General features: G+C 36.8%; 1 protein-coding gene across 2 annotated transcripts in view; it reads left to right on the forward strand.

Annotated features, from left to right (window-relative positions):
• Positions 1–20884, forward strand: part of LOC144470525 (octopamine receptor beta-1R) — a 156243-nt gene that overhangs the window by 83555 nt on the left and 51804 nt on the right. Inside the window, exon 1 of one of the 2 annotated variants that reach the window (XM_078181792.1) lies at positions 14709–15793. The exons of the other annotated variant lie outside the window; for it this stretch is intronic. The gene's annotated coding sequence lies outside the window, so the exon portion shown is untranslated. Of the gene's footprint in view, positions 1–14708; positions 15794–20884 lie in introns of those variants that run through there. 2 annotated transcript variants of the gene reach the window in all.

The following is a 20884-nucleotide window of genomic DNA, read 5'->3' on the forward strand; positions in this document are numbered from 1 at the left end:
GATTATAAATCCAAATAGCAAACAGTATAGTGCAGTATAGATACAGACAGTACAGAGTATAGATCCAAATAGCAAACAGTATAGTGCAGTATAGATACAGACAGTACAGAGTATAGATCCAAATAGTAAACAGTATAGTGCAGTATAGATACAGACAGTACAGAGTATAGATCCAAATAGCAAACAGTATAGTGCAGTATAGATACAGATAGACAGTAGAACAGTACAGAACTTCAGATAGTATAGATCAGAACAGACTTTGAGTCGCGTTCGATGTAACAAACAACTTTTTCAACTTTATTCATTGATAACTCGTGAACAAAGCCGCAGATTTGATTTCCGCTAAGGAAAAAGTTACTTGAAATGATCACAGGTACCCCCCATTTCCGGGGTGCGGGACATTTTTGAGACACTCTGTATATTCAATATTCTCTATATTCTACATTCTCTATATTCTATATATTCTATCCTCTATATTTTATATATATTTCTATATATTTTATATTTTACACATACTTTTATACATCCTATAAAATTCTTCGTTGCTATTAAAAAAAAACCTAAATAACAACAATAGAATTAATAAAATAAATCTTATTACGACACGTATTCACAAATCCCGCGGCCCATTCGAATGTTTTTCCGAGTAGCACACCTTCTGCGAAGAATTTGTTTAGTTCTGACGGACAGTGTCGCCTTTGGGAATAGTCTCGAGTCTCGCAGACTTTCAATTTGCTGCAACAATGAGCTAGAATTTTCTCCTCCGACATCTCCGGAACGCGCCGGAATATCTCGTGAAACGCGGTGAACGTTTTGTTTGCTTGTTTACGACAATCAAGAGATGCAGGTCGCTCAGAAGAACGCGTCGCTCGTTCAATAGCGAACTGCGGCCGTCCGGGAGAACGGCGAATTGACTCGAGCGAGAATTTCGCAAGTTCTCTTTTCTCCGTTCAATTCCGAAGGAAAGTAATCTCTAGGCAACCCTTTGATCGTTCCGAGGAGCAAACCTCGACCGCCTCGGTCCCGACGCAGACGATTCAAATCGATTGTCCTTATTGTCAACGTTATCGTGGCCATTAATCAAGGATGCCACCGTGAATCTTGTTACGTTCATTGTTCCGGCGAAAGTGGCATCGTTATCTCGAGGTGGTCGCGGCCGATGCTCCATTTTTCTGCTTTTGTCGACGAAATAATTAACGCGGGTCGGACCGACGATGGACATTAATCTCGTTTCGGACCGACGCCCCCGAATGCCGATTATTATGTCCCTCCTTCGCGGACGAATGGTTTCTTACGTCTCTAACAGACCATGGAAAATGTTAGCTGAAAGGAACGTGAAGAATAAGACAACACCCAGGGGGGCGGGGCCTATTGACTAGGAGGCGGGACCTATTGGAGGCCACTATATCTACTTTCATTGTGATACGTGATACTTGTTTGCTATACTTGAATTCGACATTTGTATTCGCTCCAGGGGGTGGAGTCTCTTGATATGAAGCGGGGCCTATTGGCCAGGAGGCGGGGTCTATTGGAGGCGAATAAGTCTACTTGCATTGCGATACGCGATACTTGTATGATGTACTTGCATTCGATACTTGTTTCCGGCCAAGGGGGCAGGACCCATGGGTCAGGGGCGGGGCATACACCCTCCCCTTTTCCCTGGGGCGGTCTATTGACAACGAGGTGGGGCCTATTGGGAGCTACTAGGTCCACTTGTATCATAAAACGAGATATCTGTGTCCGATACTCATATGCGATACTTATACAGCGCCTATTGGTCAAGAGGCAGGTCTTGCACGCCAGGAAGCGGGTCCTATAGGCCACGAATAGATTCTATAGGCCGGGAGCGGGTCATACCACCAGAGGGTGGAGCCTTTTGGGAGCCACTAGGTCTTCCCCGAACAATCGTCACGATACGCAATACACAAAGCGTGTATCGTGATGCAAAGTTGACTTTGTAATATGTTTAATAATTATTATTTAGTAATGTCTACGCCATGGAAGAAGCGATCCACGGATTGGGAATCTCGGCGAATTGATTCAAGGATGACGTACGTGGTACGAAGATTAATTACGGGAGTCTCCGCGCGCCAGTAATTACTATTCATCTATTTTGTCTGTTCCATCACCGTGCTGAACTACTTAAGTCCTAATTATTCAGGCATTGAGAAGTGCTTTCATTCGCGAACTTAATCAGAACACCTACCACAACTTACGGAATTATCTTCGGCTGTAATCTAGCCTAAACTGTGCAGAATTTATGTGCGTGCTGCATTTAATATATACACACATTAAGTAATAAATAATGTATCTAGTTAATAAACGCAATGGATCCCAAAACATTAAAAAGAATTATGTATTGTTATGTTCAATTTTTTTAAATTTATTGTTATAGAACGTTTTTACTTTAAAATATTTTTTACATAGTACACAAAATTATTTAAGTATCTTTACATATTTTAATAAAATTATTGAAACTTCTTTTAACATATATGTAAATAAAATGTTATCTGACTGTTTAGATGTAATGTACAATACTGTAGGACTTCTTAATTATTTTTTTTTGTGAATTTTTTTATAAATATTGTGTTGGAAATTGGGTCCTAAATATGAGGCCCCATGACATTACTATACGCGGCTTCAAACATGATCGAGCGATCGATCATGTCTACACCTCTGATTCGAATCTCAACATATTGTGTTCTGTAAGCCTTTAATGAATAATAGTGAAAATTATGGAATAATGCGTGAGCTATCATGATTTTCGACGCATACCCCCACAGGTGACAAAAATGGAAAAGTCACTAGAAAATTACCCTTCTGCAACTTCCTCGTTATCGGGGGGGAAAAAAACGAAAGGGAGCAACATGAGTGTTTGCAATTAAAAACTTCGCGTCCCGAACAAGTTTCTTTTTTAACTAAATACCCCGGCCGCCACGGAATCGAGTTACGCTACTTAAGAAAAGTTCCGTCGCCCCGAGAACGTGTTTCGAAAACTCGCCGAGAAAATTATGGCAGCGGGGACGCTGTGCCAATAGTTAAAATTATGCGAAAATGAGAGAACATTTTCGATTTTATTTGCAATATTATTATGGTACATCGACTAAAGTAATTGTTTGAAAAAGACGACGGAAATGTGACAAGTAAACGATTTCTATTTTCACAATTTATGAAAAATTAATTGTTGCAGGTATATTTGTAAATTCAACGTAATAACATTATTATATAAATCTCATATTGAGATCGATTTTACATCGATCAATTAAAAATTTCATAAAATTCCAAACCTTCCAGAACCTTGTAAATGTAAATACGTGCTATCAACATTAACTTCATAAATTTAATAAACAATATTATATATATGATTTAATTTCAATATTCGAAATTTTCCGGAACATTTTGGATACAATCACGTACAACAAATATTAATTTCGTATATTTAATAAACAATATTATATGTAACAATACTATACTAACAATATTATTTACTATAATTAATTTTAAAGTTCCAAATTTCCCAGAACATTTTAAATACGAACACGTGCCATAAATATTAATTTCGTAAATTTAAAGGAGCCATTATTATATATTAATTAATTTTACGTATTTAGTTACGTTACATAGATTTAAATAACTAATTAAACCCGTCGATGCAATGAACAATGCGTCATTGTATCTCGTGACATATTTTTTAATACACGGGGACCAATATTAACCAGAACAATTCAAAGTCTTTTGGTCGAATAATTGCATCGATTGCTAATTGCATTAACGATTGTCCCCGCAAGACGGACGGCCGCGAGCCGCAAAGGAAAATCCATTTACATCGTAATTTAACTAAAATAAAAACTTCCGCGATCGATCCGCCGCGGTAATGCCGTAGTTTGAACTTGCGGTCCGGCCCAGATATCGAGTTATGCTTCTTTAACGAAGTTCCCCCTTTATCAGCAATGCATTTAGAAGAGTCCTCCTGAATCGGTTCGACTGTGATTTAATGCTCGCGCCACAGTCTATCGTCGGAACGAAGTTCTTTTCGCCGGTAATCCACTCGAACAACTTCCGGCGGCCATTAAACTACTTAAACGCACTGTCCGCCCCTCGACAGCGCTATACTACTTAAACAAAACTTTTTATTGTAATGCTCTCGGACAAGAAAGCTCTATGCCGTTATTGCGTTTCTCATGCATATTCGCGTTAAATTTATGCGCGTACAACGACGTTCGTTGAGGCACCACGTGATGTACTTGGCTATAGTAGTTGATAAATTATTTTACCATATTCTGGTGACGCTTTGATCACGAATTTAATATATTGTTTTTAGAGACATTTTCAGTTTTCTAAGGATTTTCTACAGTTGGGAAACGAAAAATGTCTCTGAAAATAATGTATTTAATAATGATAGTAGTGATAATAATAACAATATTGATAATAATGGTACTGACAATAACAAGAATAATGCTAATAATACTTGAACTATATAAAATCGTTTTTAATTTTATTTAGTCATTAAGCTTATTTATATTGTTAAGTACTATTATCATTATTTCTTTATTATATACATTATATATACATTATTACTTTAACTTGTGCATATTAACCATTTACAGAAATAGGTATCTCGCATCAACAAATGCTACTGAATCATAAACACATGTTACAACGCATGTTAAAATTGAAATAAAACAAAGCAAAGTGAAATAAAATAATACATAAAATAAAACAAAGCAAAATAGAATAACGAATAAAATGAAACAAAGCAAAACAGAATAAAATAAACCTAAGCAAAATAAAATAATGAACAAAATAAATAAGATGACGACATCGGTATACACGAGAAGGTAAATTCCGCGTTAAAAATAATATTACATAAAGAAAATTGTCGACGCTCGTAAGCGGCACTGACACGGCCACTCAACGCTCGACCGAGCGTCGGTGTCGCGTAAAAACTGGATTTCACGGAATACCACCGGATAATCAGCCACGCCAATGCGGACGCCGCCATCCTGTCTCCGAGCTAAGATCAAGGGGATTCTGGAAACCGCTCAAGGCCATCCGTAATCTCTCCGGCATAGCAGCGACGACGCCGTCCGCCATCGTTTGTCAACGTCTCCGAAATTTCAACATTCATCTCGTGTGTCTCGCATCCCATTAAGTGCCTTGTTCCTTGGTCCGCTTCTTTCCTCGGTCCCATTCACGAGAGAACTCGAGGTTACACAGACGTCGCGAGCTCTATTGACTTGTTCTCCTACGGTGCCGAGTAGATCTCCGACTATACCGGCGAAGGTCGACTTCGATTATTGGCATTCGCCCCGCCACGTTTCACGGGGACAGTGATATTTCTATAATTGTGCAGGACGTTTGATCTTAGTTTATGAATGAAAATTATTGTTATTTTATACGATTAGTAGAAAGCGATTAGTATGGGAATTAAATGGTTTCGAGGGAAGATGGCGGAATTCTGTACTATGTAAGTGGACGCCGTGTAATTCTATAATTATTTAATATTGCGATATTTAATGTATCGTAATATTGGCATTAATATAATCTTAATTATTATAATTAGTGTGATATTGGTATGATATTTATTATTGTAATTAACATAATATATAATATAACATAATATTATTGTTAATATAATATTAATTGTTATGATTAGTATAATATTAATATAACATTTATTACAGTAATTAACATTTATTACGGAACATTATTTTATGATTATTAGAATCATAAAATGTGTCATAAAGATGCATAAAATCTGCAATTCAGTCGTTCTTTACAAATACTCCCGTTTCTTCGTCGCAGAATATTCAAGTATACTTCTCAATTTTATTTCGATTTTAATACCGTCAGTGAGTTCTGTGAAATATCGCAAGAGAATCTTCATTTTCTTGTTGTTCGCGAGAGTGCTCTTTGTACGTCGTAGCTTTCATCCGAAGAAAAATGTTCGCACGTGAGAAACGGAAGCTGTTTACTACTCTTCCGAAGCTACTACGTTTATCTCGATCTGGTTTTACCGATGTTTGTCGCCGAATGATACTCGAATGTGTCAAACGAGCTGGAATACCAATGCATATGCATATCCCGTGGAAAATGCAACGGCGTCCCGAAATATGCAAGCAGCACGCTTCGCAGAGAATCGTGGACAAATTGTATTTATAAATTGTCGAATATTTTCGCGGCAGAAACTTTTTCAGCTCGAGGTTAAGAAATGTTCTGTAACTTGTGGACAAAATTTTTGTGTATATTATACAAGAAGATCAACGCAACATACAGTAATAATTCATTAATGTGATTATTAATATCGCTGATACTATACATATATATTATTAATATCACTAGCATAATTTATTTAATATAACGACTAATAATTGATATACCATTATAATATAATATTAATATAATTACTAATCTTACAAGCATAATTAATAAATGACATATAAATTTTCTTTTAATAATAATGCGATGACACAGTGAATCGGACGAGTTTTATGAAATAAAATTCAAGTGTCCTCTATGTTACGCAAAACGATATTACACGCAGCAAGCGCAGAGAATTTGCAACTATACAATTTATATGCATGTCTAATTATCATAATTCCGATATTACACAAATTATTACTTTGTCCGGCAAATAGTTACACGAATCTAATTTAGTGATACACCGCGTTGTGCATTCGTCAAGCATTATTAATATAATTGAACAGCGCGCGACGACCTTACCGGATATTGTTCCAACTTATTCGACGGTGCGCCCTGTTCAAATTAACCCTTTGTACCATGCTAAACGACAATTTGATATGTGGACCTTTCGCTTAATCGAAATAGCTTAGCGCAAACGATAATTTTACGCTCTCTCCGATCAATAGCATATTAATTGTTGCAATCGAAATTCGATACACTCCGACCGTGCGCGGCGAGCAAATTATTTGCGTATCAATTAGGTTCTCCTGCGGTGAGCGAAACGCGTCTTCGTAATACAAAAATTATTGCTTTTTTCGTGCGAAACTCGTACGAGATGTTTTTATACGAAAATACAATTCTCCTAGTCGTTTGTCTTTCGTACGTCGTCGTGCACGTTCTAGAAAACCAAGGGAAGTGCGCGGCCCACTAATGACCGTGATTGCATTTTCATATGTCATCGTCCAGAACTATAAAATTCGCATTACTTATTGCCAGAGGAGTACAGTCACTGCCAAGAGTATTCGAACGGTGGTGTGACTATGACTTGATATATATATCGAAAGGGCAATATCGTTTACCGTGTATTAATATATATTCTATATTCTACATATTCTATATTCTATATATTCTATATTCTATACATTCTACATATTCTATATTCTACATATTCTATATTCTATATATTCTATATTCTATATATTCTATATATTCTATATTCTATATATTCTATATTCTACATATTCTATATTCTATATATTCTATATTCTATATATTCTATATATTCTATATTCTATATATTCTATATTCTATATATTCTATATTCTATATATTCTATATTCTATATATTCTATATTCTATATATTCTATATTCTATATATTCTATATTCTATATATTCTATATATTCTATATTCTATATATTCTATATATTCTATATATTCTATATTCTATATTTTATAAAGTCGAGTTTAAAAGTTATAACCGCACATTTCTTTTTAAATTTGTATTACTAGCTTTAAGATTATTATTCATTTACGATCAATATAATTTTCTACCTCTATTGTACACGATTTTATTTGTTTATAGTACATATTTGTTTTGTTGCATTTTGTATCATTTTCATAGGGGATCAATAGTCATACATAAGACGCTTGTAAATATAATTAGTTACGTTAATCTGATAATGTATCTAAATCACTTTCGGTTGATATTTCCCATATTACATCGATACCGTCCATCGCCATAAAGTGAACCCATGCAGATTACAACAGAAAAACATACACACTATAAATAAACCATAACTAAAAAAATTTCAGACTTCTTAAAATATATTGTCAAAGAATAAATGCATATCTTGTAAACTGAACTTTATAAATCGTCCACACGTGTGATATGAAAATTCGATGCTTTTCGATATTTTTTCAAATATTTTATTCTGTGATATCACACAGATTCCATATTATACCAAATCGAAAACTTCAACGTAAGTAGAATACTTTTGGGAGCCACTGTATAAACACCATAAATAAGAGTAAGCGTACGGGAGAAGAGAGCGTGGCGAAGATTGATGCACATAACAAACCGAGCGCCATATTCCGGTTACCATCAATTAACGTCGCCGAGGTTCCATTAAAAAGGAAGTGTACGCGGTACACAGGGCGCGTAATCGATCGCCGGCAAACACTCTCCCATGGACACCGGTCATCCCCGACGGCTTCGGTCTCTCGAGTTGAACGGAATCGCTAAACCAGGGGCGCGAAAGATAAATAATTTCTCCTGTGGTCTCCGCCAAAGGGGCCGACCAATCCTCGTTATTTCCGCGGCACTTCCGACTTTCTGTTTGAAAATCACGTTAGCCCCGGCAGGGCGCACCGCGCCGTCCAATATCCTCGAGGGTGGCCTCATGGTTGGCTGGAAGCAGATCGCGACGACGCGTTCTCAAAGCGAGTCCGTCGCCGGTGCCGGAAGACTGTCAAGTAGACTCGAAAAAGAAAGGCAAGCTGCTGCCTTTCGCGCGCGGCTAGAACCACCCTGTAATCTCGACGTGACAGGAAAGAACCACCACCCCTCGCCACCTCCGGGAACGAAGACGGCGAGAAGAGAGTTTCGCGATCATTTAGGGGAGAAGCGAGGCACGAGGACGTGCGCGCTGCAGCTGGATTTTTAATGAGCGAAAGCTTTCCTCGATTTTTCGGACAAGGGACGAACTGCCGCGGATAGGGCGACCGCCATTGTTGCCGGACCTGCTGTCCGTCTAATTGATACATTGCTTTGCTATAGTATGGTGTACAATACCGTAAACGTAATTCCTTCGAAGGCGCGAATATTTCGAAAGGATAGATGGACATTGATAAAGTTTAGTAATGATTGTAATGATTATTATGAAATTAATGTGTTGTATTAATATAATATAAAAATATAATATAATGTGTTGTAGTAATATAAGTGTCAATATATTATGTTAATAATATAGCAATATCATCTCAAATTATTATATTAATATTGTATCAATGTCATATCAATATTCTAGATTAATATCCTATCAATATCATATCAATATATTATCTTAATATTCTGTCGATATTACATCACAATACTGTATTAATATTGTGTCAATATCATATTAATATATTGCATTAATATTCTGTGAATATAGTATCAATATCTTATATTAATATTCTAACAATATAGTATCAATATGAGATATTAATACTCTACCAATATAGTATCAATATCACATCAATGCAGCGACAATATCATATCAGTATCATATATTAATATTATATCAATAAAGCATCAATATCATATGAATATCTTATATTAATACTACAACAATATAGCATCAATATCATATCAGTATACTATATTAATATTACATCAATATATTACCACTATCATACGAATCTATTATATTAATATTACATTAATATTACATCAAATATTTGTAAACATCGACACGGTATCCTGCTCGTTTCAGGTAAGGGTAGAAAATGTTTCTGTATTTTCTTTGCCGCTTCATTCGCTTTCCCGGGAATCCTAACCTATTTATGAGAGGAGAAATAGGGTTTCTATAAAAGGAAGCAATATTGACTCGAATTTCCGGAGAACAAGTATATCTTTCATCTCGGAACAGATCGGAAACGCGGAAATAATATTAATTACGGTTCGAAGCATCGACGCGTTTACTTTGAATCGGCTACCATATTTGTCCTCTCGACGGTCCTGTTCTCGCGGACTCGCGTGGGATTCCACCTGTTTTTGCGGCCACCACGGTCGAACCGGTGGGTTTTCCTAACGACCGATGGGACCCGGAAAATGCAGGACACAATCGTGCCAACCCAAGGGACCGATGCGCCCCGACGATGCCGAGTATGTCGTACCGCTTCCATACCACTCGCCTAACTCCTTTCCTCTCATTCTGTGCATCTTTGGTATGACTAGAATCATGCAAACATACACTAACTTGATCGCCGTGCTATACAAAATTTTCCGATCTCCCTCCGAGAGCAGAGAAAAGGAATTCTTTGCATCTCAAGTTTATATATATTTCATTATTTAATATCTCAGCTTTCGTTCCTTGTCTTTTCTGTACCATCCTTCTTAGGTCTCCCTTTACTTTGTACGCTTTTACTATAGTATAGTAATTTTTATACAGTCAAGATTATATTTTGTACCGATTAGGAGATCTTTAATCTTTTCTTTTATATTTTATTATTTAATATTTGAGCAACGGTTTCCTATTTTCTGTAGCTCCATCTTCGCTGCATACAGAGTGTCTCGTTCGACTTGTGATTGTAAAAATCTCGTAGATACGTGATTTAGAAATATGTCAAACAATGATGAAAATTTTTGTCAGATAATAAATGTTATATATTAATTTTTATATTTTAACAACTCTCGCATTAATTATCTCTGTCAGACCAAACTACCCCCAAAACCAGGTATCATTCTATTTAAAATGTCTACTATAATAAAATATTATACAATACATTATATATTAATATTTATACGTCAACAAGCTTCACATTAATTATATCAAACAACCATAACCACAAACAACCCCCAAAACCAAGCATCATTGTATATCTCTGCAACACCCCCCAAGATACTACTAGAAAAATAAATTAACTTTTCAAAGAAATTTTTCACATCGTTGACGTAAAGGACAAAGTGTTGCCTGGGAACGTTTTACCAAGTAATGACAGACGAATGGTACCACTTCCAGGAAGCTGAGCAGTCGCGACTCGGCGCAGAGGTCTCGGATAGTTTCCGAGAGAGAGAGAGGTGTCGGGGTGCTCTATAATTCAGCGTTGCTTCTTTCTGCATTAAAGTTGCCGACACCGGTTCCCGGTGGGAACGTCTTCGATTTCCACGGGCTGTCATTTGTTTCTGAAATCGTGCCGCAGCTTCCTCGGGCCGTGTCCGACCCGTGCCCTGTAATTTTCCAGCTCGATGCCAGGGTAGATTGAGAGCCGGGGATGAAGAATTGTAGGAATCGCCGTCGGCGATAGGAAGCGGCGCGAAATAGGGATGGAAGTAATCGTAACATTGTTTAAGACGGTTTTCGAAAGCGTTTCAATCTCGCTTCTCATTTTCCCAGCGGCGTGTAATCCTTTTGTTCGCTGCCCGTTGTCCTGTCCAGCTGCGACCGCGGTGGTTTTTTTTTGGAAATATCTTGGAATATTTTGTTTACCGTGCAATTATTTTGGAAACATATTGGAAACGTTTTCGAATTATTTTGAAAATGTCTTGGAATTATTTTTGAATTATTTAGGAATTCTTTTGGAATTATTTAGGAATTATTTAGAAATTATTTTGGAACAACGTGGAATATTTTGCGAAATTCTTTCTCCATGTTTTTATTCCATTTATTCTTTTCTTTATTAAATTTCTTATTTCCTATTATTGATCTTTGCATTAGTCTCTTCATTATCAGTTTATTAATCTTTATGTAGCGTGGAAAAATTATGCGATCTTGCTCATGGATGCGTAAAAGAAAATAAATATGACGATTTAAGATTAAATGAAATAGCTTTAAGCCAATAGAAAGCCGATGGAGTAGCAAATGAAGGACGAAGAAGTTTTTGTCGCTGTAATAACAAAATTGAATTGTTCTGCGAGACGTCGAAATTTTTTAATACTTTCATCCCTCGACGTTTAATACTGTGACGATAAAAAAGCTGACTAGAATAGCGAACATATTGCAAAGAAGCGTCGCAGAGTAAAATAACGAAATTATTTCTGCGAAACGCAATAATATATAAATATATAATACATAGAGAATATAAATTTACAACAATCTTTTCCGTAGCAATGTATAATTTAATAATCAATGTGTAAATAAAAACTGGAACTGTGTTATTAGTGTTATATGTAAACCATATTTTTTATCCTTACATAATATTACGTCCAATAGCTAACAAACAAATATTCAAAAAACAATATGAGAAAGGTATTTATAGTACGAAATAAAATTTGCAGTATTTCACAGAAGAAGAAATATTTCCAATTTGATAATTAAAGGCACTTCTTCAAATTTGATCAAAAAAGTTAAAAAATAAGAGTTTTCATTTTGTTATCACTCCAAACAATAATAAAATTAATAACAAGCATTTCTGTCATTGTCTAGTATTATTCCTCTATCGTTAAAAGAAAATTCAAGTCGTTTAATCCAGCGCGAGAGAAAAGTGATCGCGTTAACAATAAAAATGATTAGGTAAACGTGTAACGTTCCTTTCACGAATCCGCCTGATTTCCTTAACAGCATCGACAACAATGCTCGGGGACGAGCACAATGGGATAAACAACGTGCCTATATCGTGTATCCATAATACACGGCTGGCTCCATAGAATGCTGAAAAAAGACAGGAAAACAATGGAAAAAGGTAACATAAACGCGGCGTTTGCTTGCCCTTGTTCTCTCTCGAGTTACCGTTCTGTTTTTGTGTATCAAACTAGGCTAGCCTAATCGATTTCGCTGAACAGTTTCCGCGAAATCGATGACGGCTCGTCTCTCTTGGCCAAGTGAATTTTTGTGACGTCGCCCCGATGCAATTTGTTCAGAACGCGATTGCGAAATTGGCAGCGATTTATCACGCTAATTGTAATCGTTGACGACGGTACGCGTCGAAGAGAACCGCGCCGACCACGCGCTCGCTAATGATATTCACATTGAAAAAGAAAATTTCCAAGCGCATTGCGCCATCGGACGCGACGAAAAACATCATGCGACGCATGCGGTTTCTGTTCGACTTCTTTTTACGGAAATACCGAACCGTCGAGCCGTGTTCTTGGTTATCAAGTGTTCAATGTTGAATGGCGATACCGAGTATTCAATTATTTCAATTTGTAAGGTTTAGCGTCATCGATAGTGGTATATTAAATGTTAAATTGTAATGTTGGTGTTAGGTAACGGATATCGAATGATAGTATTAATTGACTATTGTATGTTAAATATTAAGTTGTATTATTTGGTATTGCTGAAAACGTAATAAATATTAAATTGGAATATTCAGTGTTGCTAAAGACAAATCAAATATTAAATTGCAATATCTGGTATTGCTGAAGACATAATAAATATTAAATTGTAATATCTAATATTGCTATAAACATATAAAATATTATATTGTAATATTCAATATTGCTGAAGACAAATCAAATGTTAAATTGTAATATTCGATACTGTTAAAGACCGATGAAATATTAAATAGTAATATCCGATATTGCTGATTACGTGTCAAATATTAAATTACAGTATTCAGTATTGCTAAAGACAAATCAAATATTAAGCAGCAATATTCAGTATCGCTGAAGATAAATCAAATATTAAATTGCAATATCGAACGTTGAATAACAGATAGCGAACAGTAAATGGTAATATCGATTATTGACTATTACGAATCGAATATTAAATTACAATATTGAGTAGCAACAGCAACATATCAAATATTACATGGGAAATAAATTGCTCAGCAACCATCGGAATAAGTCACTCGGTTTATTTCCGCTCGCCTCGGTCATTTCTCTCTTCATTATTTTTGCGTGTCTCGGGAGACGGGTGAAGTGGGTCTGGCGTGTTGTGCAATGCCCCGTAAAAGAAAGCTTAGGACTCGCATGAAGAAGCGCTCGAGGAGCCAGAGGGCTCGGAAAAGAGTTGGAACAGAGGAGCGGCCCCCTCTATCGAGTTTGAGACAGAGAATAAGAGAGAGAGAGAGAGAGGCTAAGAGAGAGAGAGGCTAAGAGAGAAAGATAGAGACTAAGAAAGAGAGAGAGAAAATCTGAGAGACTGAGAAAGTAAAATATATTGAGAGAGAGGAGAGGGATTGAGAAAAATATATAGATTGAGAGAGAGAGAGAGAGAGAGAGAGAGAGAGAGAGAGAGAGAGACTGAGAAAGAAAAGCAGATGAAAGAATGAGAGACTAAGGAAGAAAAGTAGATTAGGAGAGGCTAAGAAAAAGAGAAATAGAGAAGCTAAAAGAGAAAGAGAGAGTCTGGGAAAGATAAATAGATCCAGAGAGAGAAAGAGGAGTAAGACTGAGTAAAAGTACAGATTGAGTCAGAGAGATTGGAAAGGAAAGCAGATTGAAGGAGCGAGAGACTAAGAAAAACAGATTGATAGAGCGAGACTAAGAGAGACAAAGAAATAGGGAGAGTAGGGGAGATTAAAAGAGAAATAGAAATTCTGACAGAAAGAGCGAAAGATTAAAAGAGAAAGAGAAATAGGGGAACTAAGAAAGTCTGAGAGAAAGAGAAATAGAGAGACTAAGAGAGAAAGAGAAATGGAGAGACTGAGCGAGAAAGAGAGACTCGGAAATAGAGGTAGAATGAGATAGAGATTAAGAGAGAAAGAGAGACTCGGAAATAGAGGTAGAATGAGATACAGATTAAGAGTGAAAGAGAGAGGCAGCAAAGGCGAGAGTGACTAACTACGCTCGTGGACAGAGGAGGACCGACATGTCGCGAGCATGAGGGGGAGAGTCGCGGCGCCACGTTCGTCGCGACGCTCAGTCTACCGGCGTCGTCCGTGCAAACGCGTCGAACGCGGATTGTCGATGGGAATCGCGCGTGGCATCTAACCCCGCATGATTGCACATGGTTCCGCGCCGTCCCTTGCAACAACAAGTTCCCCATCGTCTAAAGTCCATCGTCTAAAATCCATCGTCTAAAACCCATCGCCAGTGTCCGACACTTAAAACACAGCATCTATACCCTCCCAGCCTCGAGTTCTAAACGAAAACGAATTTTCTGCTCGCAGTGTTCACGCGAACCTCGCGGAATCAGGCTCCGTTCTACGAACTTGTGCTCGTGATTTTTAATTTTAATCGCAGAAATGTCTGCGAGCAATCCCGGTTTGCGTCTCCGGAGGAGACTCAACATGTGAATCTAATTCGTAATTAAGTTTCGCCGCGAGGAATTGTGTTCCGAAGTCGTTCGAACAGGTTCGGGTATGCTAGCTGCGCTATTGTGTTCAAGACAATTGGAACGTGTGTGTCTTTTCGTGTCTGTATTCGAACGAGCTGTGCCCACTGCGATCGTTGGATAACGAGCAGATTTCAGGAAGGCTCGTCCGACTTCTACGATCCTTAAGCGATTCTTAAACGAGTGTGCCTCGGCATTGAGCTTCGTTGAAGTAAATTGCGTGCGAGAGAGAGAGAGAGAGTTTTAGCGAACGGTTCAGAGCGCTTCGGTTCAGCGAAAAGTGTCGAGAAGTGTACGGTTTGAGTCGCGTGGTGTTTCGAGAATTGTTGGAGATTGGCCTCGCAACATGGTCCTAATTTCTGTCTGCTGGAGAAGTGTTGAACAGAGTTTGGATTTAAACGATGTCGAGCATTGAAGATTGTTGTGTTGAGTTTGTTTGTTCTTTTTTCTTTTTTTTGAACGATTTCTAGTACGACCGTGGTCGTACCGTGTGGAATTCGCGGCGTCGCGCGCTGTTAATGGTGTTCGCGCGTCACCTGCCGGTGATTTCAATGCTGGTTTCCGGTAATTCGCGTTTAGGGCTGACGAAGAGGCGACCGTGAGGAACGGGTGCGCGATTGGACGATGTCTGTGCAATCGTCGCAGCTGTTGGAAGTATTCCGGATACATGGGGAAGGAACCCCTACGGAAGGGCAAGTTATTTCCCTGTAAATCACGTTTCGAGAAGACGATACAATCGTGAGAGCACCCGGTTGACGGTCTTGCGGAGACGCGAAGCTCGAAGCTTACTTTGCCAACTTTCTATCAACTATAACATAGTTGTCTGAATTTCCTGTTCAATATTGAGCACCGTTCTTTCATGCGTCGAAGGTAGCTTGTCAATATTTCTCGCTCTGTTTAGGGTACGATCAGTTTGAATAATTAGTAAATGAGTCCACTGTCTGCTTGTTTGTTGACAGAACATCTTGGTTTATTCGAAACACGAATATGGTGTGTAATAAAAAAGAGTTATCCTGTAGAGTGACAAAGCTGAGAGAATATTTTATGAATATTATATGAAATTATGGTAGGAAATATTAAATCATATTAGCAAAAGTTAGGCTATATTAGACCACATTAGACTATATTAAGAAATATTAGACTATATTAGACTATATTATACTATATTAAGAAATATTAGACTATATTAGACTATATTATACTATATTATACTATATTAGAAAATATTGGACCATACTATACCATATCAGACCATATCAGTAATTATTAAATTATATTAGACAATATTAGTACTCAAAATGTTGGTGTTTCCCAAATGGAAAATCGCCTTGGAAAAGTTCACATTTCCCAGTGGAAATACCGGACACTAATTCGCAGTTTTATGTGCTGTTTTGCAAAAATCGAAACTCGATGGAAATTCGCGCGTGTCACGTGGAATTTCGTACGACGATGCCGATAGAAAAACTGTTCCGGGCTTCGATCGGATTTATAATTTTAGCCTGATCTGCATACCGGTTTGCGCTACAAGTGCACGGGATCTTCAATCCAGTGATACATTTTTTTCCCGACTCGTTTTATTCATTCGAACATGTTTTGCGACCACGTGCGGGTCATAAACCCAGCGGACACGGTTCTTTTTTTTACATTCAGCGTAGACCGGTTGTTCAAAGTCATTGTGCATCGGAATTAGTCGAATACGATTACAAACTCGTCTTTAACCCTTTACACTCTAGGGTTCTGGAACGGAGCCATTTCGAATTTATCTTCATTGTCCTCCGGACCAATTTTAAATGGCTCTGCTCCGGAACCACAGAGTGCAAAGGGTTAATCGTATGATATTTTAAACGCTTTGTTGATCAATTAGAACAATTGAATAAAATGAAAACGATTGAATAAAATTAAATCGAATAAGTAACATTAAATCAAATGAATAAAATTAAATCGATTGGATAAAATTAAATCAAGTAAATGAAATTAAATCAAATAAATGCAATTTTAATCGAATTAAATCCATTTAAATAAATTAAATAAAATTAAATCTATTAAACGGACGATGATTTATTATGAGATCCTCGACGTTAATTATTAAACCAAATTGCTGCTTGTTCATAAATGTGCGACAAGAATTAATGAACAACCAATCCGGATATTATTTCCCAAATAATTTCCATAATAAATCGATTATGTGTGCGGGTAAAATTAAATCGGACACTTAATTTATAATCGGGAGACATTATTCTTGTAATGGTCTCATTGTTTAATAAATTATTCGAGCTCATGACAAGAACAACATTCTTCTGTAGTGCAGCAATGTCTGAGACGCTGTCGAGGCGCAATTATGACATAAGAAGGGATCAAATCACTGCCAGGTGTGGACGAGCCGAATAAATTACAGCTTCGGCATAATCAATTCACGCGGCCATGTTATTAACGAAAAGTGATACGGAGGACTCGCCTCGATCTTACTTATTATCGTCTCCAGAGATTTCTGCTCGTGGACACGTTATTAGCTTAATCGACATAAAAGCAGCTATTAGCCGGACCCCGCTGCAATTACTGATTTACAATTATTCTTTACGCTATAGCGAGCAGATTGGAAGGTATAGCAATGTGTTGGAGTACCTTGATTTACTGTCTATATCAAGGTGTAAAATGCTCTTCCATTGATACTCGAATTTATACATCTGCAGAGGAAGAAACATTTGTGATTATTAATAATTATTTCAATTATTGAAATTTTATTTGTTCGTGTTGAATGATGATTTAGAAATATTATTGTTGCAATGTGTAATTTATATTGTTGCTGTTTATTAGTAGAATATGAAAAAAGTCTCTGCTGGAATAGGCTATGTTATAGTTATGTTATAGGTATTATATCTTATAATATATATATATACATCTATATTACAATTATATAACATACAATGTAAATATTGCAATATATAATATATATTACATAATATGGTTATATTATATATATTAAATAACTCGTGGCACATTGTTTGAACTGGCTATTCTGACTTATCATTGAAAAATACACAAAATACATGTCAAAGTTTCTGTCCAACGCAAATGGTTCCCGAGACATTCGATAAAACATATTTATCAACCCCAACGTCGAGGGAGGTATTTGTCCTTTCAATATGGACGTTGACCGATAGAAAAAATAAGTGCCCATATTAATCTCAATTTTTATACGGCGCTATTAAATTGATCTGTTCTGTAACATATTTCAATTTATATTTGTTTAACTGAAAATTCTCTTATTTAGAGACATTTTAGTTTTTTTTTCTCCGTACTGTTCTGTTTTTAGTTTAATCACGATGTCAAAAATCACGATGTCTCGGTTAAAAATCTAGGACAAAAATACGCCAAAACTGTTCCCTTCTTTCATTTCGACGTCACAGGATTTTTAACGTGATTTTAAAAGGAAACTTTTAAAGAGGAACGGAGAGAAAGTTTATTTTCCAGGTAAAGTTTCGCCCATTTTTTACACGTTCTATGACATGAAAAATCACGTATTTTCCGCTTCCCGATTCCGCGAAACGTTTAATTCTTTTCCGCGTGCTTTGCTACGCGCAATTTTTATTATGGTGCGACGCAAACGAATGGAATTCGTATTAATGAATTGGGAAAATGAAATTGGGGCGAAATCGGAATACGGAAAGGGGGGGGGGGGGGAGCAAAATTGGGGGAGCAAAAATCGAGAAAATAAAAGTGGAGGAAGCGAAAATGGGACGAAAAAAAATTGAGAAAATAAAAACTGGGGAAGCAAAAGTTGAGGGAGCAAAAATGGGGGGAACGGAAATTGAGGAAATAAAAGCTGGGGGAGCAAAAATGGGGGCAGCAAAAATGAAGAAAATGAAAATGGGGAGAACAACAAAACGAGAAAATAAGAATGGGGGAAGCAAAAATTGAGAAAATAAGAATGAGGGGAGGAAAAATTGAGAAAATAAAAATGGAGGCAGGAAAAATAAAGAAAGGAAATGGTGGAAGCAAAAATTGAAAAAAAAAACGGAACTGGAGTTAAGATAAAACCGAGAGAAACTGAAATTTAAAAACGGTAAAAAAGAAAGAAAAATTGTAGGATTCATGGCTAATCTAATATTTCTGAAATATTATATATGTTCACGTTAGGATATCGATAAGAATGTTTCGATTTTCGTCCACCGTTCTCCAGCTGGTCCGCGTCATGCGAGGCGGGAAACTGTTCGCAAAACATCCTGGTTTTCCTCCGCTAGGGTGAGAAGAATGCCCTTTTCCGATACGCCGGCGACACTCTCAAAGAACCGATGCCAAAGCAGAAACCTGGCAGCGGCTTCGCTGGCGCGACCAGCCAATAAAACCAGTCGTTTGTCGCGCGATTCGTGGAAAAATTCATGCATGCCCGTGCGCTCGCTAAAAATGCTCCTGAGGGAAACTTTGCTTACGTGGAAAATGACGCGTGTAAACGGTCATGGAGAGTTCGGCTTCAATTCTGTCACTTACATAAACCTACGTAATCATTTTGAAAAGAGGAACTTGGCTGGATATGATTCCAAATGCTGGCTTTTGCTACGTTTATTATTCATTATTATAGTAACATTTCAAATAGTAATTTGTTAAAAAAAAACAACGCTGAAAATATTTACAATATTTTATTTAGTTATTATCGGTAGATAGAATAATTGTATTCTATTATTATATTAATCACTTTTTATTATTATGTTTATTAATCTAAGACGAACAAAATATAGTTATTTCTTGCATAGTCAACGTTAATGGAACGTTATTAGAGTAAAAGGTACGTCAGTTTATGTTTTAGCTTGGCAAAATGAAATAATTTAACAATGGATCATTGAAATATAATATTTTGGCTACGGAAACATCGTGATCTATTTGAAATATTATTTTATTCACATTCTAGAAAATCTATTATTTAGAATAGTAAATGATGTAATAATAGTATAATATAATATAATTGTATAGCAGAGTATAATATATATGTATAATAGTATAATTGCATATATAACATGATATTAGATTATATTATACTCTAAGAAGATTATAAGAGGACTCTAAGAGAATAGAGCATATTATACTACAATATAATATAATATAATAAAACATAATATCATATAATATAATGAAACATAATATAATATAATAAAACATAATATCATATAATATAATGAAACATGATATAATATAATAAAACATAATATCATATAATATAATGAAACATAATATAATATAGTAAAATATATCGTATAATATAATAGAATATTTTCTCCGTAAAAACCAGGCAGTTCCGACAGTATTTCGGTGCTAAATCTCGACGCGATTATGTCGCGCGTATGGTCTTAATCCTGGATCAGTGTCCGCCGTAGCGCGGAACTCGAAACGGAAGAACTTGCCACTCGATAAGCGAGATTACCACTATTGGAAACCGTGAGTTAACGGAGAATAAACCGTGCGATAGATGCCAACACGTAGTAGAACGATTACGCAATGCGGCTCTTTATTTTCCAACAAGTTCGCCGTTTGATCATCGGCAAGGACGGTTCCGCTTAATTCATTGCCAGGAAGACGGGAACCGGCCTGCGCACGTAACAGCTTCATCGAGAAAACAGATCCGCGCGAACTCGACGGTTAACCTCTTTATTAGCCAGCCGATCCTCGCTGATTCCGTCGTCCACTCGTGCGTCCGATTAAGCAAACAACCGAGCACGGATCACCTTGGGAAACCATTTCCTGTGTCCCGATTTCTATGGTCTGTCCGGGGATTTTATGCATTTCTGGGG

This window comes from Augochlora pura, chromosome 5, assembly GCF_028453695.1.
Source record: "Augochlora pura isolate Apur16 chromosome 5, APUR_v2.2.1, whole genome shotgun sequence".
NCBI classification, from domain to species: Eukaryota; Metazoa; Arthropoda; class Insecta; order Hymenoptera; family Halictidae; genus Augochlora; species Augochlora pura.